General features: G+C 42.4%; 1 long non-coding RNA gene across 1 annotated transcript; it reads left to right on the forward strand.

Moving 5' to 3' along the window:
* The first annotated feature begins 2,653 nt into the window (after positions 1–2,653).
* On the forward strand, positions 2,654–24,058 carry LOC120872560. The gene is made up of 3 exons (XR_005723273.1): positions 2,654–3,029; positions 15,797–16,033; positions 23,772–24,058. It is a non-coding gene; the product is annotated as an uncharacterized LOC120872560 (long non-coding RNA).
* The last annotated feature ends 351 nt before the right edge of the window (positions 24,059–24,409 follow it).

A 24,409-nucleotide genomic window follows, 5' to 3' on the forward strand; every position in this document is an offset into this window, starting at 1 on the left:
CAGAGCACATGCTATACGTCAGGTATGGTGCTAAAGGTTCTAACCGTGTTCAGTCTTTAAATATAGGTATCATGTCATAGTTGTGATTTGCTTTTGTCCAGTATATTTAGGCTTATTCATCTGTACACATTTGTATATCTGCCATCCGATTAGATGAATATTGTGCATCAACCGTGTATCCAGAGTTGAAAAGCCTCTGTCACTCAGGTCTATTAGGCCAGTGCAGGAGAGAGATGTACTGGACATTAGCAATGTGGAGGGCCATCTCTGAGCTACAACCAGTGTCCTTGGTTAAATATATGGGAGCATGATTGTTTCAAACTGAGAGATCTAAAAATGTTTCTTGGAAGGATGGAGTTTGAACATAGTATAAAGTAATGTAAAATAATGAACATATCCTTGAAATAAATATCAAAATAATAAATCTCTGAAATAGTAAGAGTTAACACATATGTGGGACTTAGCACATACTCGTGAAAATACTTTACATTTGTGAGTGTATTTAATCCTCACAGCAATCTTTTTTTTTTTTTTTTAAGATTTGTTAATGTAGACCATTTTTAAAAAGTCTTTATTGGATTTGTTATAAAACTTCTGTTGTTTATGTTTTGATTTTTTGGCCATGAGTCATACAAGATCTTGGCTCCTTGACCAGGGATCAAACCCACACCTCCTGCATTGGAAGGTGAAATCTTAACACTAGACTGCCAGGGAAGCCTTCAGTCCTCACAATGATCTTACATAATTGGGTGGTGCTATTATCGTCACTTTAGAGACAGGAAACTGAAGCCCAGAAAGTAACTTCCCTATGGTCAAATAGCTAACACACAGCAGAGATAGGGATTTGCATACTAGCGATGGAGGCCTCATGCTCTCCTGCCTTATGAATGAGAGGACTTCAACAGCCAGGTTCAGAAGAAGGAGTGTGGGGAAGGGGGGCATTTCAGACAGAGAGGAGAGCTGAAACAAAGGCACAGAGATTAGGTATCACCTAATGATGCATTATTTTGCCTAGAAAGCTGTCTAGTTTGCAAAGAACTTTCTCAGTCAGTCTTTAACATGCTTGTCCTTGTGACCCTGTGAAGTATAACGTGATTATTATCCCAGTTAGAAAGATGAGGAAATTGGGAGTCAGGACGGGAAGGCACCAGCTGGGCTAGTGAGATGTACAGTAAGAGGCAAAACCCAATCTTGTCTCCTCAGACCAGTGCCCTTTCTCATGTAGTGTAAGCAACTAAATATATTCAATGTTCCCATTTCTAAGCAGGCCCCACGCTAGGCTTTTCTTTAAAAAAAAAAAAAATTTTTTTTTTTTAATTTATATTGGAGTTCAGGTGAGCCTGGCAGGCTGCAGTACATGGGGTCGCAGAGTTGGACATGACTTAGCAACTGAGCACACATGCATAGCTGATTAAAAAGGTTGTGATAGTTTCAGGTGGATAGCAAAGGGGCTCAGCCATACAGATACATGTATCCATTCTTCCCCAAACTCCTGTCCCATCCAGGCTGCCACATAACATTGAGCAGAGTTCCCTGTACTATACTGCAGAAACTTGTTGGTTATCCATTTAAAATATAGCAGTGTGTACATGTAGATTGCAGGGGGTTTCCCAGGTGGCTCTGTGGTAAAGAACCCACCTGCCAAGGGAAATATGGGTTCAACTCTTGAGTCGGGAAGATCCCTTGGAAGAGGAAATGGCAACCTACTCCAGTATTCTTGCTTGGAAAATTCCATGGAGAGAGGACCCTGGCAGGCTATAGTCCTTAAGGTTGTAAAGACTTGGACATGACTGAACATGCACACAGGCATATGTAGATCCCAAACTCCTTAACTGTCTCTTCCCCCCATTCTTTCCCCCTGGCAACTATAAGTTTGTTCTCTTTCTGTATATATTCTAATTTCATCTCCACAATGCCCCTTAGAGGTAGGTGTTATTGCATTTTCAAAGAGGAAATATTTCAACTCTGCCTCTATGTCTTTTTTTGTTTGTTTGAGACTACTAATGATTCCCTACAAGCATGTTGAGTTTTGAGTTCATGTTTTGTCTACTCTTTGGCCCCTGGGAACCCCTGACGCTGGAGTATTACCGGTGTGTGAGCCCAAGCAGTGTCTCTAAAAATGGAAAAATCCAACTCATCTCTTTGCCAAAATCTCCCAGTCACTTTTGCATTTGGCCAACCTTTCCTGTGTGGTGAAAGTCAACATTTAAATATGAAACCCGGCTCAGTTTCCAAAATTTTAATTGTATTATTAAGAATTAGTTACACCTGGGCCTTGTGAATCTGTGAGGGGAAAGATTGGGAATGAGGCTGACCAAACCTTCAAGGCTGGCCAGGAATTTGGTGCAATTGTTTAAATTCTTGACGTAATCTGGGTCTGCACTGGTTGGTGGTACCATTCCAGCTCAGTGAGTACCCTCTGTGTAGGGCATAGTTCTAGGCCCTCTGGGGAAGTATAAATTAGTGGCTAGAGGAAAAGACTGGCTGTACCGTGGATCCGGTGACAAGTATGTCAAATGCCAAAGAAAGCCGATCAAGCAAGAGCTGGTAAAACTTCACAGCTACCCCCATGGCCTGAGGCAGCAAGGGCTGGATTCCTAAGCACCAACTTTGTTTGTGCATGTTCAGTTGGAGAATCAGGTAGGGAAGAGGAAAGACTGTCTTCAGTCCTGTTGCCTTCCAGATTTGATGAAGGCTCTAAGACAGTCATGACCTCAACCTCGAAGGGCAACATTGGGAAAAGACCAGAAAAAAAGGAGAGATAAAATGGCTAGAGCTTTTAATGCAGGGGTGTAGGGGGTGTAGGGGTAGAGAGGGTAATGGATAGAGTGAAACTTGCAAGTTTTCACTTGATTTTCAAGGCCAACAATATAATGAAGGGGTTTGTTTTTTTTAAGCTGTTGTCATGCCTTTCAAAAGAGTCTTCCCAGCAAGCCGGCTGCCAGACCAGAGGTCTAAGATGTCTCTCCTGATGCCTCTGGACTTGGTTTGCTGATTTATAAAAGAGAAAAGCAACTGCTACTTCACAGGTATTCTTTTGAGGACTAAATATGGTAAAGCACAGTAAATGGCTCATTAACATAAATGTGTAGAAAATAGACTCTTTGATATCCTGTCCAGCTATCCCATCTGGTAGAAAGTACTAGACAGTTCAGTCTCATTTAAGAGAAACTTAGAAATCATCTGATCCAATACCTGAATGCAGTAGATGAGGACGGAGAAGGCAGTAAGTGCCTTGCCTAAGGGTTAGGCACTTGCCTGAGGAAGTTAGAGGCTGGGGGAGGCGGTGTGGGGGAGAGAGAGCCCCTGTGACATAATCTAATTTTATACTGACAGGAGACATATGCAGGGGTCTTCATTTTATAAGTCAGACCCAGAGGTTCCAAATGGAAATAGCCTCCCTGAGATCAAAGAGCTAGTAAGCAGATGAGGGGGTGGTTCAAAGCCTGGTTGAGTTCAAACCAAAGCCCATAGTCTTGACCTTACACCATCTCACCAGGTTTTCTGATTTCTTGCATTGACCGATTTTTCAAGGTTTCCATAGCACCTTCAGAAAGCACTGGTGGCTAGGGAAGGGGTTGTTCTTATTTTTTAGAAGTCTGTCTGTGAATCACTGTGTAACCCTGCTTTATGCAGCTCAGTTTTATGGTCTAAAATATCTAAGTGCACTGGCTGCCCCAGGCCTCTTTCACCCCTAACACTTTATTGGTGCTTCACACCAATCAGAGAATGGTCCTCCTTAGCCTCCAAATCCAAGTAGTTCTTATCTATAAAAATAACTTCTTTAAAATCATCTCCATATGTTTCTTTTTGTTACCTGAGTCCAGCAAAGAGACATGCCTCTCACTTCCTTCCACCAGCACCCAGTAGGTGCTTAATATACTTTTGGATGCATACATTGGTAAAGCAGACATTAATTCTAACAGCATCCTATACACTGAAACAGATTTTTTTCTTTTATTTTTTGCATTTCTCTGACCTACGGCCCCAGGATCCATCCATCTGTATGTCCATTATCCATCCACATGAATTTACATAGATGATTATCAAAATCACACCTGTTACATACATGGCATAGATGTGCATGGAGATGACCGCATATATTCAGTGGACATTGATTAAATCCCTTATGTTACCTAGCTTGAAGTATCACGGGTTAAATCTAGACTGGATTGTTAACTATCTCTAAAGTCTTTTCTTATACTATCACTTTAAAAAAAATTCTGATACTTAGACCAGAAGACATTGCTATGAGCTATATTACTCTATGCTTTACTGAAAAATTAGCTCAAAATCCTGGTCTCTTCTTAATCGTTACCATGTACTGCTGCCACACATATCACGTTCATAGCACAAAGCAGTGGCCTAGAGAAGGATTTACGTTCACAGGTGGCTCATGGACCTTCCTTTTCACTTTCTGAATTACGTTTAACAGCTTAGTCTATTATCTGCCTGGACCCCTGATGTTAAACTCATATATTATCCACTTGCCCAAATTCAGGAGACTAAGGCAGCGCTGCTGGTTGCTGAATTAGCTGTATCTAGGTCTCTGAAACGGAGAAGGCAATGGCACCCTACTCCAGTACTCTTGCCTGGAAAATCCCATGGATGGAGGAGCCTGGTAGGCTGCAGTCCATGGGGTCTCTAAGAGTCAGACATGACGGAGCAAATTCACTTTCACTTTCACTTTCATCCATTGGAGAAGGAAATGGCAACCCACTCCAGTGTTCTTGCCTGAAGAATCCCAGGGACGGGGGAGCCTGGTGGGCTGCCGTATCTGGGGTCACACAGAGTCGGACACGACTGAAGCGACTTAGCAGCAGCAGCAGCAGCAGCAGCAGCAGGTCTTTGAAAAGGCAGCCCGTGGAAAAAGCACAGGCTATTTAAACAAAGCTAGTTTCTTCTGGCTCTGACACCAAATAGCTGTGTAACCCTGGGCAAGTTAACTTCTCCGAGTCTCAGTTTTCTTAGCTCTAAAGAAAGGAGGAGTAGTACCCAACTCACAAATGTATGTAAAGATAAATAGAAAAGTAATTTCCAGAACCTGGTATATAAGGGCTAACAGGGGTCAAGCATGGCTCCAAGTCTTTTGGCCTGAGCAAGGGTAACAAATGAAATTGTCATTTAACAGTAGCCCAGGGGATAAATAGCATCTCCTTTGGGCACTGTCCTTGTCTTCAGGAAGGTACATCTTCCAATCCCCTTTTTTTGTGTCCCTCCCATATCTTAAAGCCTTGATGAAGGACTTCTGAATTCATCACCAGTGTGGAGCCCTTGCCCGCCTTCCTAGCCACTGAGGTAGATAACCTACATGTGAGTCTGAGTGATTATTTCAGCACAGTCTCATGCATTCCACTAATCCCCTACAATCGTCCTGCTTTCAGAGTGGAAAGCACTTTCCCATCCATCACCTCATGTGATCTTCACAGCAACCATATCAAAACCCAAGCCAGTGGTATGATACTTTACTTCTTTGACAGATGAGCAAGCCAAGACTTAAAGAGGTTAAGTGGCTAGTCCAGGGTCACACTTCTAGATACAGGCCTTCTATGACTCTGAATTCTATCTGTGAGTTTTCTATTATACCAAACAGTTATGGGATTTTTGCTGCATACTAAAAGACAGACAATAGGGGCCTCCTTGGTGGTCCAGTGTTTAAGAACCTGCCTTCCAATGCAGGGGACGCAGGTTCGATCCCTGGTTGGGAAACTAAGATCATACATGCTTTGGGGCAATTAGAGAAAGCCTGTGTACCACAAGAAGACCCAGTGCAGCCAAACATTTTTTAAAATATTAAAACAAATTAAAGGATAGACAATAGATCTTCTGGAAGAAATAAAACCAGGAAGGAATAGACTGACAGAGAACAATTTCCTTAGGCTGGCGCTGCCTGAATCTGGCCCTTGCCCAGTGTTCCTCTCTCCCATTCACTCCTTTCTCAGGCTCCGGTCACTCAGGTCCTCCCTGCGGTTCAGAGCGTCACTTAAACCCACCTTTCACCACACAGTCTGTGGCCAGCCACCCACCCTATTATCTAAACTATGCTGAACACCGGACGCTGTGCTTTGCTGTCTTCCAGCAGGGAGAGACAGATAATAAATTCAAGGTAAACACGTACATTGTGTGGTGTGTTTTGTCACTCAGTTGTGTCTGACTCTTTGCGACCCTTTGGACTTGCAGCCTGCGAGACTCCCCAGTCCATGGGATTCTCCAGGCAAAAACACTGGAGAGGGTTGCTGTTTCCTTCTCCAGAATACAGACACTAGCTTGGATGATAATAAAAGTCAAAAAGGGAAAAAAGCAGGGAAGAGGGATAGGGCATGTGTGAGGGAGAAAGATGCAAAGTGAGACAGGCTGCTAGTGTAGATGTTCTGAGCAGGTGACTGGAGGCTGAAAGATGAGGGAACAGACCATTTGGTTATGGGGTAAGAGCAGCAGGGAGAGGGCGCAGACCTTGGCCCTGAGCCAACGTGTGTGTGGTGTTGGAGGAACAGCATGGAGGCTGGTGTCATGGGAGCAGAGCAGAGGCCAGAGCAGCGGGAGAGGAGGGCAGAGAGGAAAGTGAAGTACATTTGTGCACGTCCCATTGGGCACTAGAAGGACTTTCTGTGACTCTGGATGAGAAGGAAAGCCATTGAAGAATCCCTCTGGAGGCTCTGTGGAGATGGGCAAGGTGGGCGTATAGTCACTATTTAGGAAGCATTATAATAATTCTGGGGAAAGATGATGGTGGCTTGGAGAAGGAAATGGTGAGCAGTGTTCAAATTCTATTTTTTTTTTTTTTTAAGCAGAGCCAACAGTATTACTGGTAGTTTGGCTGTAGCTCATGAAGAAATAGGAGTCAAACACAGCTCTAAGTATTTTGACCTGAGCCACTGTTACAAGTGGAATTGTTATTTACCAAAAAAATAAAGAAGGGCTGAAGGTGAAGTAGATCTGAAACAGCTAGGGGCACACAGGGAACCCCAACTTGGAGGTATTCAGCCAGGGAAGCAAAATATACAGGCAAAGGTCAATGACTGACTAGGCAGCTGGATTTTGGAGTCTGGAGTCCCAGAGCAAAATCAAAGTGGAAAATACAAATTTAGGAGTTGTTGTTGTTCAGATTTTATGAAAACTGTGAAACTGAAGAGGATCCTCAGGGAACTGAGGACAAACAAGAAAAGGTGCCCTAGGACATTTTCCAGTCAGAGGTTTGGAAGAAGTTCACTAGCCAAGATGAATGTGTAACGGCCAGGGAGATAGGGGAAAACCTTGATATCCTATCTGTGGAATCTTGACAAAACTTGTCTATCCTTTTTAACTCTTGCTTTATGTTCCTGGGTGGAGGCATGCTCAGGCATCTTTAGAGTGAAAGCCACATCATTTCTCCACATTCCATGATGCTCAGTACCTAAGAGCCCTTCAGTTAAAACTCAGCTGGCTGACTTATAGCTGAATCACAAAATGACAGAGCATAAGGGACCGAAGAAATCATCTGGTTCTATGATTTCCCAACTGTATTCTTTGGGGCGAGTCAGAGAGTTCTTTTCTTTCATCATTGGGAAACCTATAAAGCTGTGGCCTCTCTTTTCCTAGAAGGGCTAATAAAAGAAACAGCATTCTGACAATCAAAGGCCTCACCCTTTTCTTCTAAGAAATATTTGAGATTTCCATCAGACACTTCAGAAAGTTCCAAGAGCTTGGATCTAGTCAAGAACATCCACTGGTCAGAGGGGCTAAGGAGAAACATACTGTTAGACTCTGGCCTTGTTTCATATTGATCTGAGAAGGAGAGACACCATCTGCCATATTCCTTCCTCTTAAGACCAGTTGTAGGCCCAGGATCCTAGGCAAGATCACAGAGATCATCTAGTCTAAAGACCTCCCCAAAAGATGAGGTCCTTGGGCCTAGAAAGTCCCCAGCATCTTGTTCAAAATCACATACCAAGTGTGTTGGATCCAAGATTAAAAATCAGGTCTCAACTTGAAACTTTCTGATCAGAATCAGAGTCAACTAAGCTCTAAGAGCATTTACTATATGCCTGAAAACATGCCAGGAGCTTTTACATATTATCATTCTTAATCCCTACTGCCACCTCTAAGATGGATCCTATTGCCCACTCTTACAGGTGAGAGCCGTGATGCTCAGACTGGAAAGTGACGTGGCTGGAGTCACATGCCTGGAGAGCTGGAAGAGCAGCAATGGAGGCCATGCTCGTTTGACTCAGTGTTCGTGCTCACCCAGCACACCTGCTGCCTTTCCCAGCAAGTCAGTCTCATAAGGTCATTCAATCCAACTGTATGGCTGACTGCCCCAGACCCTGCCTTCCTATCCGTAGGTGACTCCCCTCCAGCTTGCTGTGTTGGAGAGTGACTTAACTTTGAGTCCAGAGTATGAATTCTGCAACCAAACTGCCTGGACTTGAATCATGACTCTGCTACGTATGTTAGCTATGCAGTGTTGGGCCATAGAACTTCCCTAAGCCCCAGTTTCCTCATCTATGAAATGGAAACAATGGTATATTTACCTGCAGGGAGTTAAGATTAAGCAACAGAATATATGTAAGTCATTTGGCACAGTGTCTGATATGTATAGCAGATGTTCAATAAATGTTAACTGTATTAGTCAATAGCTGACCTTTTAGAAAAAAAACAACCCTGGAGCTCTTTTGAAACATATCGTCTGATGCTTCAAAATTTATTTCTGAAATATGTCCAGGTGGGGAAGCCAATACTAAAATCCAAACCTGACAGGTTTTAGGAGTTTCAACAACATGCTCTGTATCAATCTGGATTCAACTAGGAAAGAAAAGTGATATGGAATTACAGGAATTAGCTCTTGCACAACTGATAGAAAACCAGAGGTGTATATTAAGATAAGTCCTAAAAACCTCTTTGAAATACCAATGAAAAGATAAAAATAGAGAGTATGCATGTGTATGTATAGAAGAAACACTGGAAGGAAACTCATTGAAATGTTATAGTGAATATTTCTGAGTAATGGGAGAATGAGTGTCTTAACTTACTTTCATTTACTTGCTTTCTAATTTTGTACACCGAACAGGTATTCAGATCAGAAATTATTTAATTGTTAATTATTTATTGTTCACTTCTTTCTTACCTAACATTTTTTTTCTCTAAAAAACCATAAGATAAATTATCAAAATCACATATGATTATAATGCTAACGATGGGGAAGAGATAAGAAGAAGGAGTTAGAATGGACATAGAATAGAAATGCAAACCAGATAACTCCTTGAACTTGATTTAAGTTAAGAAGTGTTTCCTCAGGATTCTAAAAGTCATGAACAGAAGATACTATCATATCCAAGTGAGAGCTTTAAAAAGAAAAATACCCAGCATGATGGTGCCATGAAATAGGCACTCAACTGGGATGTCAGTGTGTCTGGGCTGGATCCTAGTCCCCCTGAGGAACTGACTGTCTTCACCCTCCCTGTGACTCCCTTTCTCCTTTCTAAAGTAAGAGCCGTCGGCATAAAGGGATTCCGGTCATGTCTGTGTGTTTCATTTACCCAAGCTTAAGGTCACTGGGAAGGCTTCCCCAGTGGCTCAGCAGTAAAGAATCCACCTGAGATGCAGGTTTGATCCCTGGGTTGGGAAGATCCCCTGGAGGAGGGCATAGCAACCCCCTCCAGTATTCTTTCTGGACAAATCCCATGGACAGAGGAGCCTGCTAGGCTATGGTCCCTGGGGTTGCAAAGAGTCGGAGCATACTGAAGCGACTGACCACATACACACACACCCACAAGGTCACTGGCAGATGGAAGGACCAGGGAAGTCGGGAGGGGGGTGATCACAGTAAGACCTCTGACTACTGTGGGGAAATGTGTTGCTTCTTCTGTCCGCTGTCACCCTGGCAACCCCGAGAAGAGAAAGGCAAACCAAAGGCAAGAAGCTTGAGGATCTTTTAACATTCTCTGTGAAGCAGGTCTGGACCAGAATCTGATTTTCTAGATAGAGCCAAAGAATGTCAGGACTGGAAATGTCAAAGGCTATGTAGTCCAATCCCTATCTTTAAGACGAGGACACTGAAACCCATAAAGGCAGGTCACTTTGTCTACGACATACAGAGCCTGGAGAGAAACAGGCTCCTAGTGGAGTGCACTGGCCACCATACCTTGACTTTTCCAAGGTCCCACCCATGATTGATTTAATGATGCTGATAGTGACTGAAAGGGAAGAGAGCAAGAGCCATTTAATCTTCGCCTTACTTGGTAGGAACTGGAAACTTTCTCCCATGGTTAGCCAGCCTAAATTGGTTAGTTTTCTTCAAGATCCCAGATTGCCCACCGTAGAAGACACTGGGCTCCAGTGAAATGCCTTACCCAGGGTCACACAACTGGCAGATACAGAAGCATTAAAGCTTCTGATTAATAATTAACTGGTAGTTAATTCTAATTAACTCCCAGTGAGAGGAGCGATCCAGGTGTGATCAGTCTAGGCTCTGCTAGACAAAGCTATTGGGCCAACCAGCTGAAAGTGTGCTCTGTATCAGGCCCCTCTCCCTGATAACACAAGTGGACCTGCCTAAATTTGCTCCTGAATCTCAACAGAAACCACATAACCAGTCATTTCTCCCAGAAAACCTCCCTACCCATAAACTTGCCCATAGCTGGCCACTCAGCTAAGACAAGTAATGAGCCGAGAAAAACCGAAAAGAGTATGGTTTTGACATACAGGATTTTGTTATTGGCATTAGTCAAGTAATCGTGGGCCAGCAAATTTTCAAAGCAGTCTTAAAAAATAATCCCCTCCCTTGATTCCCAGACACTGAGCAGAGAAAGATGGATGACAATATAACCTTCAGAAAGCTCCTTTTTTTTTTTTCTGAGTCCTTTAAAGTAACTCCATGGACTCAGCTCTAGAGTCTAAAAACTTAATCTTAAAAGATTATTGTGTAGGGAGAGGCAGAGAGATGTAGTAAAAAAAATCATACTGAGCCTAAAGTAAAAAAAGTTATTTTTTTTGGCTATGCGATGCAGCATGTGGGACCTTAGTTCCTCATTCAGAGATCAAACCCACACAGCCTACACTGGAAGCACACAGTCTTGACCACTAGACCACCAGGGAAGTCCCAAAGTGATGCTGTTTTGATGCTTCTGTCCATCAGGTGTATGACCCCAGATAGTCATTTCACTTTGGGGCCCTGCTTTTCTCAGAAACCTGGGGTAATATTCATACTTCTCCCTTCAAACTCTGGTGTGTTGTTCAGAGGACCAACACAGTAGGTTTAAAACTATTTGAAGACTATCGTTTCATTAATTATAGTTTTTGTTCTAGTTTTCAACAGCTTCAGTCCTCTGCACAAAATGAAATGGGTCTCCAGGTATCAAATGTATATACGCATTTCTGAAGGGATTGAGAAAAGAATGTAGAAGAAGCAGTTTTTTCTTTTTGTTTTTCCTAGAAAGCTCTGTTGTTTAATTTTCTTCTTGGAATAAAAAATCCCAACCACACTGTAGGGAATAGAGCTCGGCTTCTCTTTGATGTCACCCTCACCCCATAGCCAGTATCACTTCCCTTTTTCCCCAACAGATTCAAGACCTTTATGTTTGGGCTTCCCTGGTGACCATGTTAAACGTTTAAATCCTCTGCAAATGCATATAATAACCTAAACAACTGAAAAGAAGACAGAGGACAAGGAATAGGAGAAAGGAGAAACAGGGAGTTTGGGTTATACTCTTTGGAAGGAGGGTAGCTAATGAGACCTATATTTTAGATTTGAGCCAAACAGTTTTTTTTCTTTTTTTCAGAGAAGGTTAGAGCAACTCCAGACAGGAGCAGGCAGGAGCAGGAACATGAGCCCTTCCTGCTCTCCAGCTAGTGATGTTACCACCCATTTGTGATTCCTGAGACAGAACAGAGGAGCAAGCCAAGCCTTAACACCTGCCTTGCGTTAACAAGCATGGACCTGGCCTGTCAGGTACAGTCCTTCCAGGGATGGGCCTCTCCCCTTCGTCTTGGATCCTGCCTGAGGCCAGGGTGAGTCCTGTAAAGATTCAGAACCCTCTTGATCCACACAGACCAAGCAGCCAGGCTTGCCAGTGTTAGACCGCACACCTCCTTCAGCCAGCCAGCAAATCAATGCAAACCCAAGGTAAGGCATGCAAATCAGAAAATTTTACAGAGGGGGCACAGGCCATGTAGACAGCCCAAGGAGAGAGTTAGGGCAGGAAACCTCTCCAGTGACTCCTTTTCCAAGCCATTCTTTAACTCCTGAGTCACTCTCCACACCCCACAGTGCAAACCAAGACTCAACCACCTTACCAGTTCAGGACAGATGCTGCAAACGCTGCCTCCAATGGCTATGACAATTTGACACGGTCTTTTCCAGTTGCATTTTACATCTTCACGTGTATCTTTTTTCTCCAGTTGTCTGTTCTCTGCTGGATCAAGGAAAGAACAGCCTGGTAGAAAACAAAGCCAATGATCACTAGCCAGTGTTTTGCCTTGAGCAAAGCATGTGTAGTTATACTAATCAGTTGATTGATGCAGATTTGGTTGGGAAATGCTACATTTTAAGGAAGTGCAACCTTTTAACTTCTGAGTTGGAGCAGGCAGCATGCCAAGGGAAGGAGAACTGAATTAAACTGGAGAACAGTTTTTTGAACCATGGACATAGAGCTGGGCACAAACCAAGCTGGCTCCTGGGATTCTTAGAAGATCCAGGGAGAAGTGGGCTGGCAGGTAATAGTTGAGCATCACAGCAAATACCAGCTAGGTGATTGTGCCCACTCTTGTGCGCCAAGTCCAGGTTTGGGCATGTCAGTTTCCTCTACTGAATTTTTTTTGCACAATGCTGCCTTTCATATTTAATCAAAATTTATAATTCATGGCTCAGAAACCTGGAATATTGATGTCTTTATATCCAATGTAAAACATTGGCCTCTCTTCTTTAGTAGGGTTAAACAGCCCTGTTCTTTTTTTAATATAAAGATAAAACCATTACCCACATTCCAGGATTAGCCTGATAATATTAGGTAGAACCCCCAAATCATAAAATTGTTGGGTTTGGAAGGACTTCAGCGATCACTCCATACCTGAATCTTCTATGTGATACCCCTAACAAAGTGTCCATCATGCTTCTTCTTAGACATCTCCAGGCTGGGAACTTTCTACCTCCCAAGGTGGCCCATTCTATGGTTGATCAGATTTAGAAGTTAGGTGTGTTAAACTTTGACTTATTTATTGGCTCAATTATAGGAAGCGATTTATCACAGCAAGATAGCACTCGCCAAAGGTATTTGGGGCTGTGTGTAGGTTGGTGACCATAATGGATGCAAATAGGATTCATGATCACAGACTATACCCCACATCCCAACCCATATGTAAGCCTTCAGTCAGCAGAGTGAACAGAAAAATATTGGCTGCTGTACAGAGTGTCAGGGCTAGTCATATACATTCAAATGACAGCCTTAGGTATTTGTGATAAAGCTTGTGTGAAAATTCTTCATTGGTCACAGAGAAGAACTTGATCTAATCACCTTTGACTTTCAAGAGAACATATGAAATTCAGGTCAATATCATAGTTTTTCAGATACCAATGGACATTTAATCTCTCCCATCAGATTAGTCATTTCCACAGGTTTTCTTCCTTTTGGACCTATACCTAGGTAAGAAAAATTATAGATTTTGGTGCCGAATCCAGTTTTAGGACTGGAAAATTCCCAAAAGAAATCTTATCTGAATTCTCTATCTTAAAACTAAGAAACAAAGGCCCAGAAAGAGGAGGCATCTGACCCAAGATCACAGAGCCCTTTTGAGATGGAGTCAGGACTAAATCGCTGGACTCCCTACTCCTAGTAGAGTGTGCTGCTCTTCATTATCAGTGGTGATGTGCTGAGTATGTATAGAGTGATGCTGTCTCTAGTGTGCTTTGGGTCAGGCTCTGTAGAAAGTTTTATGGAGTACACGAATGAGCCAACTTCTCTCAGATCCCATTGTGCCAACCTCAAGGAAGTGGCTAATATGCATTTGAAAATTATCAGTACACAACAACAACAAAATACACTGTGAACACCATCTACTTTTATCTGCATGCATGCAAATATATCAAAATAATTCTCATCATAAGACCTGCTAGCTATTTGTGTATCTACTATGTTCCCAGGTGGCTCAGTGGTAAAGAATCCACCTGCCAAGGCAGGAGATGTGGGTTCAATCCCTGGGTATGGAAGATCCCCTGGAGGAGGAAATGGCAACATATGCCAGTATTCTTGCCTGGGAAATCCATGGTCAGAGAAGCCTGGTGGGCTACAGTCCATGGAGTTGCAAAGAGCTGGACAAAACTTAGAGAGTGAGCATGCACACGCACTCTGTTTCAAGCACTTTAAATAACTTATTAGCTCTAAGCCTCCCAACAATTTTGTGAGGTTGATGTTATTATGATTGTTTTTCATGTGAATAAACTGAGGCTCAGAAGCCACATAGCCAGTGTGGCAGAGTCAAGATTTGGGACCTAGTCCTCTTGGCACCAAAGTCTGTGATTTTTACCATAGCCACTACCTTCTCTGTTGCTGCTGCTGCTACTGCTAAGTCGCTTCAGTCATGTGCCATCCCCACAGACGGCAGCCCATCAGGCTCGACCATCCCTGGGATTTCTCCAGGCAAGAACACTGAAGTGGGTTGCCATTTCCTTCTCCAATGCATGAAAGTGAAAGTGAAGTCGCTCAGTCGTGTCCAACTCTTCACGATCCCATGGACTGCAGCCTACCAGGCTCCTCCATCCATGGGATTTTCCAGGCAAGAGTACTAGAGTGGGGTGCCACTGCCTTCTTGGACTACCTTCTCTAGATTATCTCAAACCTACTCCTGTGCCTCACCCACCAATTAGCCCCAAATATTTTCTATGACTGGTGCTAGTGTGTAATGAAGCAGAGATTTTTTAAAAAATTCCTTAACTATTTAACTAAGTTATCCCTTCAGGCAATTTGGGAAGTCTCTTCCCCTTTTACAGGTGTGTTCTTTTATTTAAGGAATCTTATAGAAAACAGGGCAAACTAAGACCCTAACATCTGGTGGTAAGTTGCAATGTTCGATATGTAAACATAAATAAATAGAAACAATAACATTCTGAAAAAATTTATTCATTGGTCATAAATTTAAAAACTGTTGTTTGTACTAAAACATATTTATATGAAAAGACTATATGTGAAATATAAAATCAGAATTCTTTTTTCTGTAGAGTTAGGTCCAGCATCAGTTTGTAAATTACTTACATAAATTATAATTTTTTTCTATAATATATATGTCTTAAGATATATATTTAATATTTTAAATGGAAAAGAAATATAGGGATTACACCAACACTTGCCTTAATAAAGAAATATCTACTTTTTAGGTTAGGGTAACATTTAAATACCAAAAAATAGAATGTGGATTCTGATACTTGCAGTGTTCTGGTAAAGTAAAAGAAAATATAACTGTGTAACTTTGGCAGAATTATCCTATGCTCCTCTTAAAGTCTTGGGTTAAAGTTCACCAACATGGAACATCGACATCTACTTGGAGTTCTGCCACATAAGAAACTGTATGGCACTTTAGAGAAGCCAGGCCCTGGGCCAATGAGAATACTGTCATCTTAGGAATGAAGTAGTTATAAGGTATAGGATGTGTGATTTATACTCCTGTGATTTAAACATCCTCTCTTCCTTTGAAAATTCACTAGGGGTTCTTTGATTCAAATATATTGTTTAAATTGTTTGTTCAATAAAAACAATTAGAATCAATGATTGAAGTGTAATAAAAATAGCTAAACTGCTTGTAAGCCAGGCTTGTTCTATGTTCTTTTCAGGTATTAGCTCTTCGATCTTCACAACAGCTAGTGAAAAAGGTGTTGTGATTATCTGCTTTCCTGAATGCCTGAATTTGCAGAGCTGTTGCATGAAGGAGTCTTTGTTCAGAGTTAGACAGTGACTCCAAGAGCCTGGGGTCTCTCACCACAGTGCTGCCCTGCCTCCAGCCCTGGCCAGTGAGTGGGTCTTCCACTCCTCAGACACTAGCCCAAGCAGCAGGGATGAAGTCGACGGTGGTGAGTATTTGTGTAGGATCTTCGTGGTTTCAGCTGCCTGGATGCTGCCACCTTCCTTATCAGACAGTTTCCTATTGTGATGGGTGAGTCATCAGGCGCTTCATGATCTTCAGCTGCAGTTCCTCTTTAAGGGGAAGCCCCTGCCCCTTCAGCACCAGGCTTACCTTACTGGTCACCTCTGAATGTTTTGTTGGTCATTTCCTGAGCTTGAGTTACCTTTACTCTGCCAATGTCTGCTCTTTTTCAGACTTGAAAAACACCAGTCAATTCTCATTTACCAAAACATAAGCCTCCACTAACCAGGACTCATGTCTCATTTATTCTTTATTCAGTGTCATCTTGGAATGGGAGGATCCCCGGGGGGAGGGCCTGGCAACCCACTCCAATATTCTCGCCTGGAGAATCCCATGGACAGAGGAGCCTGGTGGGATACAGTCCGTGGGGTAGCAGAAAGTCAGACACAAATAAAGCAACTTAGCAGGCAGCAGGCCGTGTCATCTTCCCAGTGTTTGGCAGTTATTTGATAAATGCTGAAAGAATAAATAGTGGTGAGTAAATGTTGAAAGAAGGAGCAAATGACTGCCTTTTGAGAACCTTCTAGACTAAGCAGCCCCCTACATCTGCTCTAGTACTGATTCTTTCAGTTATTAACTCTGCGAATATTTCTTGAGTGTCCATGACCTGAAATAGAACCTGAAGTCCTATACATAGAATGGGAGTATTCACGCTTAAAGACTCACACTTTCTTCATTCATCCATGTGTTCATTCACTCAACAAGCATTTACTGAGTACTTCCTATGCTAAGAATAAACCATAGATTTATACTAGAAATTCCTGGTTTTCAACTTGGTTTCACCCCTTAATAACTGTGTACCTGGGCAACTTTCGTAACCATTGTGTACTCCCTGTTTCCTTATTTGCAAAATGAGGAAAATACAGTATCAGAATCCTCAGTTAGCTGTGAGGATTAAAAGAGATCACACACGTTAAGTGCTCAGTAAATCTTAGCCATTAGCTATTATCATTTCCCTGGTAAGTAACAAAAAGAACCAAAGAGGAATTAGACATAATCCTTCTCAAGGAATCAGCATATTCATGGGTATATAAGTTTTTAGTGTATGAGGTACAAATAAAAATGCTAGGGATGCTCAGATTAAGGAGAGATGATTTGCAAACAGGGAAAAATCAGAGATGGAACCCTTCCTCGAGAAGGCTGTGTTTAAACAGGTTTGGATATGCAGATGTGTAGGGGAAAGCATTCCAGGAGGTGGAAATAGCCCAACAAATAAATGGAGGTATGACAAGCCCGTATTCTGGCTCCTGAGTTACTGAGCAGTTAATTTGACAAGACTGCAAGAGACCAAAGGGGGCTAGAGAAAGAGGCAATGATAGTAAAAAGGAAACGTCTGGGGGAGGATCTTGAAAATCGGTGAGTGAGTTTGAGTTCTGTTCCATGTCGACAGGGTGTGTAGCCATGGCTTTATGGGCAACATTCATTAGTTTCGTTTTTGTTTTTGACTGTGGATGGGCATGGTCATCTGTATTCAGAGCTTGTTAGATTTTAAATTATTTACACTTTCTTGTTTGAGAAATTTGATCCCCTCCCAGTGTGCTTATTTATTTACTAAATTGGAGTATAATTGCTTTATACGGTTGTGTTAGTTTCTGCTGTACAACAGCGTGAATTGGCTGTTTGTGTGTATATATCCCTCCCTCTCGCGTGTCCCTCCTGTCTCCCCCATTCCACTCCTCTAGGTCATCTCAAAGCACCAAACTGAGCTCCCTGCGCAATATAGCAGCTTCTCACTGGCTATCTGTTCCACAGTTGGTGGTGTACATACACCAATGCTACTCTCTCAATTCGTCCCACCCTCTGCCTCCCCTGCTGTGCCCACAAATCTGCTCTCAATGTCTGCGTCTCTATGCCTGGCCTGCAAAGAGGCTCATCAGTATCATTTTTCTAAATTCCATATATATGTGTTAATATATGATATTTGTTTTTCTCTTTCTGGATTCCCTTTGTATGACAGGCTGTAGATGAATGTCCTTCATGTCACCTGAGTGACTCAGTAGCTCTGTGTAGTCAGCCTCATGACGGAGATGAGGAAACTCACAGAGAAAAGTAAGATAACCTGCCTGTAGCAAGAACTGGTACTTAGATGGGCTGGGCTATGAATGTCATGGCCTCTAATTACAAGACCTTCTGTTCTCTGAGGTGGGGAAGTGCACATATACCACACATGCAAACCGAGCCCATGTTGCCTGCATGGGGGAAAAAAGACAGTCTGATGACCAGGCCTCCAGCAGGGGGTTACCTCTGCCACCACTGGCTGCTTTCTTTAGCTGTGATTCACAGCAGTAAATGCTGTGCAAAGCGAAATCAGCTATAGGCATTCCCTGCTCTCCTGACTCGACCTACTGGGTACATCCCCTCTGGCCTTATCCCAGGTTTCTTAAAGAGCTTCATAAGAAATACACATTGATTGAACTCCAGGGTTACTTATAAGGGAAATCTAGTCTCTTATCCTTCCCAAACCTCACAGAAGAGTTGGGCCCTTAATCTGAACCTTGGGGAATTAGAGGCCCAGTTGCCTTTATTTAGCTTTCAGGACATTGGATTTCCACCCCCCCCCCAAAGCTTAAGTACTGCTGAAGATAAAAGTATCCTATGTCCCAACATCTTGATCAATTTAAATAACTCACCTTCTTCTCCAAATCCTATCCCCATATTCTACAAAGTTGGACATTCTCCCTTATTTCTTTTCTTGAGCAGTTGTGTAAAAGGACAGTTTGGGTAAGAAATAACTTAAAAGCATTACCCAAGAGGAAATTTACTTAGATAGTACACATATACTTAAGAAATAATCACAGTGCATTTATCTCACAATTTACCCAGGAGTCTGTGCAGTGCAGTGAGGAGGCTCTGTGACTAAGTGTTCTCTGTTCCCTAGACTTGAACACCTGTCCTTGCACATAGTAAGTGCTCAGTATATATGTTGATTAGCAAATCAGTTAGTAAGCTGGCAAGTGTCTCTCCATGTAAAGAAGTGCAGAGCAACAAGTTGTAGGCAATCCCAGTGATTTTCTTTAACTAGACTTTTCTTATGCTTCTTTGCTTTTCTCCCATCCCTTCTGACAAACATGCGTACATACTCATACAAGTTCACTACTTGTGTACTAACATTTTGCCCGTGTTCTTTTGTGCTAGTGACCTCGACTTCATGTCACTCAAGACATTTCAAAAGTTTTATTTTGACAGATTCAGTATAAAGTAGGGCTTCCCTGGTGGCTCAGTGGTAAAGAAACCACCTGTCAATGCACAAGATATGAGTTTAATCCCTGGGTTGGAAAGATCCCTGGAGAAGGAAATGGCAAGCCAATCTAGCATTCTTTCCTGGGAAATACTATGGTCAAAGGAAAACGGTACACTACAGTTCATGGGGTTGCAAAAGAGTCAGACATGACTTAACAACTAAACAACAACAGCAGTATAAAGTAATATCAAATACACTGTGTATACGTCTAAAAAGTTGTCTTTTTAAATTTAATAGTTGTGTGACCTTAGTCAAGTTACTTAGATGCTTTGGGCTTCAGTTTCCTCTATAACATGGGAATAAAAATAGTACCTTTGGTACTTGGGGCTATAGGTAATTTGGTATAGGTAATTACCTATACCAAAGGGGCCCCTTTGGTAATTGGGGTTTCCCTGATGGTTCACATGGTAAAGAAAGAAAAGTGAAAGTGAAGCCGCTCAGTCATGTCTGACTCTTTGTGACCCCATGGACTGTAGCCTACCAGGCTCCTCCGTCCATGGGATTCCCTAGGCAAGAGTATTGGAGTGGGTTGCCATTTCCTTCTCCAGGGGATCTTCCCAACCCAGGGATCGAACCCAGGTCTCCCACACTGGAGGCAGATGCTTTAACCTCTGAGCCACCAGGGAAGCCCCTATCGTAAAGAATCTGCCTGCAATGCAGGAGACCCAGATTCAGTCCCTAGGTTGGGAAGATTCCCTGAAGAAGGGAATGGCTACCCGACTCGAGTATTATTGCCTGGAGAATTCCACGGAGAGACGAGCCTGGGGGTCTACAGTCCATCGGGTTGCAAAGAGTTGGACACGACTGAGTAACTAACACTTTCACTTCCTTGATAATTAAATGAGATGATGAAGAATAGAATACTTAGCTCAGTCTTTGGAATAGAGTACTTAGCTCAGTCTTTGTCACATAGCATGTACTCAATAAATGTTAGAATGTATGGCAAAACCAATACCGAATTGTAAAGTAAAATAAAAAATAAAAAATTTAAAAAATAAAAATAAAAAATAAATGTTTGTTAGTATGACAACAGTGAAACAGTGATATTTTTTGTCTCTATGACCATCTTGGCACAATGATAAGCTATAAGCCAGTTTCCTCTTTTTTGGTAAGGTGTCAGATAAAAAAATCCAATAAAAGATTTTAATTATTCATGTACTTATTAGCTATTGACTACCCACTTAATAAACATATTTGAGAAGGCTTAGAGTAAAATAGTGTAAACAGTATCATCATTAACATTTGGATTAGGAAAAGCATGAGTCATTTATTGAAGCAAAGTAGTTATATAGTCCTTTATTGACTTCCTAGTGCTTTTTCAAACATTGTCTGTTCTAATCCTTAATTTTCACAACCCTTAAAATGGAGGCATTATTACCTAACTGATCTGAGGGGGAGTAAAGTGAATTCCTGATGTTCAAGCTGGTTTTAGAAAAGACAGAGGAACCTGAGATCAAATTGCCAACAACCACTGGATCATCAAAAAAGCAAGAGAGTTCCAGAAAAACGTCTATTGCTGCTTTATTGACTATGCCAAAGCCTTTGACTGTGTGGATCACAATAAACTGTGGAAAATTCTGAAAAAGATGGGAATACCAGACCACCTGACTTAGCTCTTGAGAAACCTATATGCAGGCCAGGAAGCAACCGTTAGAACTGGACATGGAACAACAGACTGGTTCCAAATAGGAAAAGAAGTACGTCAAGGCTGTATATTGTCACCCTGCTTATTTAACTTCTATGCAGAGTACATCATGAGAAACACTGGGCTGGAAGAAGCACAAGCTGGAATCAAGATTGCTGGAAGAAATATCAATCACCTCAGATATGCAGATGACACCACCCTTATGGCAGAAAGTGAAGAGAAACTAAAGAGCCTCTTGATGAAAGTAAAAGAGGAGAGTGAAAAAGCTGGCTTAAAGCTCAGCATTCAGAAAACAAAGATCATGGCACCCGGTCCCATCACTTCATGGGAAATAGATGGGGAAACAGCGGAAACAGTGTCAGACTTTATTTTGGGGGGGCTCCAAAATCACTGCAGATGGTGACTGCAGCCATGAAATTAAAAGAGGCTTACTCCTTGGAAGAAAAGTTATGACCAACCTAGATAGCATATTCAAAAGCAGAGACATTACTTTGCCAACTAAGGTCCGTCTAGTCAAGGCCATGGATGGAGGAGCCTGGTGGGCTGCAGTCCATGGAGTCGCCAAGAGTCGGACATGACTGAGCGACTTCACTTTCACTTTTCACTTTCATGCATTGGAGAAGGAAATGGCAACCCACTCCAGTGTTCTTGCGTGGAGAATCCCAGGGACGGGGGAGCCTGGTGGGCTGCCATCTATGGGGTCACACAGAGTCGGACACGACCGAAGTGACTTAGCAGCAGCAGCAGCAGCAGCAGCAGCAGTCAAGGCTGTGGATTTTCCTGTGGTCATGTATGGATGCGAGAGTTGGACTGTGAAGAAGGCTGAGCGCCGAAGAATGGATGCTTTTGAACTGTGGTGTTGGAGAAGACTCTTGAGAGTCCCTTGGACTGCAAGGAGATCCAACCAGTCCATCCTGAAGGAGATCAGCTCTGGGATTTCTTTGGAAGGAATGATGCTGAAGCTGAAACTCCAGTACTTTGGCCACCTCATGCGAAGAGTTGACTCACTGGAAAAGACTCTGATGCTGGGAGGGACTGGGGGCAGGAGGAGAAGGGGACGACCGAGGATGAGATGGCTGGATGGCATCACTGACTTGATGAACGTGAATCTGAGTGAACTCCGGGAGTTGTTGGTGGACAGGGAGGCCTGGCGTGCTGTGATTCATGGGGTCGCAAACAGTATGACATGACTGAGCGACTGAACTAAACTGAACTGAACTGAAAGTGACTTTCTCTAGTCCTCACTGTTTGGTATCTGGTTAAGGGATTCAGAAATGTTCAAGAATTTAATATCACAGACCCATCTTCCCCAGTAGAAGAGCTAGGAGCCCTTAGTATGAACTTAAAACCCTGATCAGGGCTATGCTCACAAGATGTGTTGTCAGATGAATGAACAGATCCCCAGACACCACTCCTAAATTCAGATTCCATAAAACTGACATAAAATCCTGGTTGCATTCTCTTGGTGAAAAGCAGGACTCAGATAAGACTGTTTACTTAGACATACCTACTAATCTTTTCAGAAATCAGCCTAAAGAACCCCAGCAATGGCATTTAGTCATTTATTGAGTGGTTTGCATGGAGTTCTATTTACTTTGAGAAATTCTCACACTGGCTATTTCATGCCATGAGGTGGTAAGGTAGGAATTGTTTGTGACTAATGTTTTGCAGAAGAGAAGAATGTGCTCTGGGTTACTTAAGCAGCTTGCTTGAGCTCACCTAGTGTGGAGTAGCTGAAACCAGATTTGAAATCACCTACAGAGGCTCTGGGCCCTGTTCCCAACACCCTTTCCCTGTGTGTATCTCTCCCGCATCTTAATGCCTTAGTCAACTGGACAGCAACACGCCTGCTCAAGCCCAAGCCATCCAATAATGTTAACACTTGTAGAATCAAGGTCATACGATGTCCTGACAGTCTAAAGGAAGATCTCCACATCAGTACAGCTGCTGTCAGGTGACATAGCTACATAGCACCTCTGCTGTAAAATTAAGTTCCCCAGGAGGAAAGGAAAGCACTGTCTACCTGCATATACTCTACAACTTGGTAGAAATGGCCCCACCATGGCTTTTGGTGTCAAACTTCTGCATTTTTCAAGTTTCCTCAACTTTGTCAGATTAACCATCAACTCAGCCCTTCTATACTGCCCTGAAATTTGCCACGCTTGGCAATGATCTCACAGGGACTTTTGACATTCTCTGTGGTTGTTGTTTTATATAACTGAGAAAAAAGTAAAAATTTCCAATTCAAATTATTCTGTACACATTGCCCAATAAAACAAAATAAATCAATGTACAAAATAAACACAAAATATATTTTAAAAGTACTGCTTCTGAGTATACATTGAATAAACATTTATTGAATGCTGACTATATGCCACATGAACTTCTAAGCCCTAAAGATATAAGAGTGAATGAAGACAACAGATAAGATCTCTGAACTCACAGAGCTTATATTCTAATGGGAAGGAACAGACAGGAAAGACACAAACAGTAAATATAACCAGGGAGGCTATGCAGAATACATTAGGGGATGGAAGATAAAGGGCATGAATGTATTATTTAGTGGAGGTGAGTTCTGAGTCGAGGTCTGAAGGAAGGAGGTCACCCTGTTACCATCTGGGGAAGAATGTTCTCAGAGGAGACATCACCAGAAAGGATCTCATGGTGAGAGGTTGCTTGGGTGTCCTGGGAATGGCAAGGAGGCCACTGTAGCTACAGCTAAGTTTGTGAGGGGGAATGGGTAGGAGTGGAAATCTGATGGGCAGTTGTGTCCGGCAGGGCCTGAGTGGAAGTATGGCTCTTGCTCTGAGTGAGGCTGGAAGTCACCGGAGCACTTTAAGCAGAGGTGTCATGCCATTTGACTCGGCTTTTAAATACATCATCCTGGCTGCTACGTGGAAAAGGATTTGAGAGGTGGGTATGGTGGGGAGAAGGGAGATAGATATGTGGACTATGTCAAGAGATTAAGCCTAAAATGACTGTGCCCTGGACCACAGTAGGCCTTCCTGTTGGCCCTAAATAAAAAGAAATCTCTGGGCCAAACTTAAGGATAATTTATCTTTAAAGACTTGAACCACGGGAGAGAGTACAGGAAACTTTAAACTCTATTTAAAGTTACGTGACTAATTCTACTTCTCTAGGGTAATACAAATAAGTATTATCTTTGGTAAGTATATAGGCAATTTCCCCTTCCAACTTTGAAAAATAAAGTAACATTCCATATCACTTCTCTTGGTTTTTCTATAACTTGAGTCACTAAATGGGTTGTGAGCTGAATATCTTAGCCGGTTGTTAAGTGATGACGAAAAAGAAAATAATTCTCAGAGCTCTACAGAAGTTCATGGTAGAGTATATTGCAATCATAAAAGTTGAAGTTCTCTCAGAAATTTAAGTATTAGTATCTTAACATGTGAAAG

This window comes from Oryx dammah, unplaced genomic scaffold (genome assembly GCF_014754425.2).
Source record: "Oryx dammah isolate SB20612 unplaced genomic scaffold, SCBI_Odam_1.1 HiC_scaffold_2, whole genome shotgun sequence".
NCBI lineage: Eukaryota > Metazoa > Chordata > Mammalia > Artiodactyla > Bovidae > Oryx > Oryx dammah.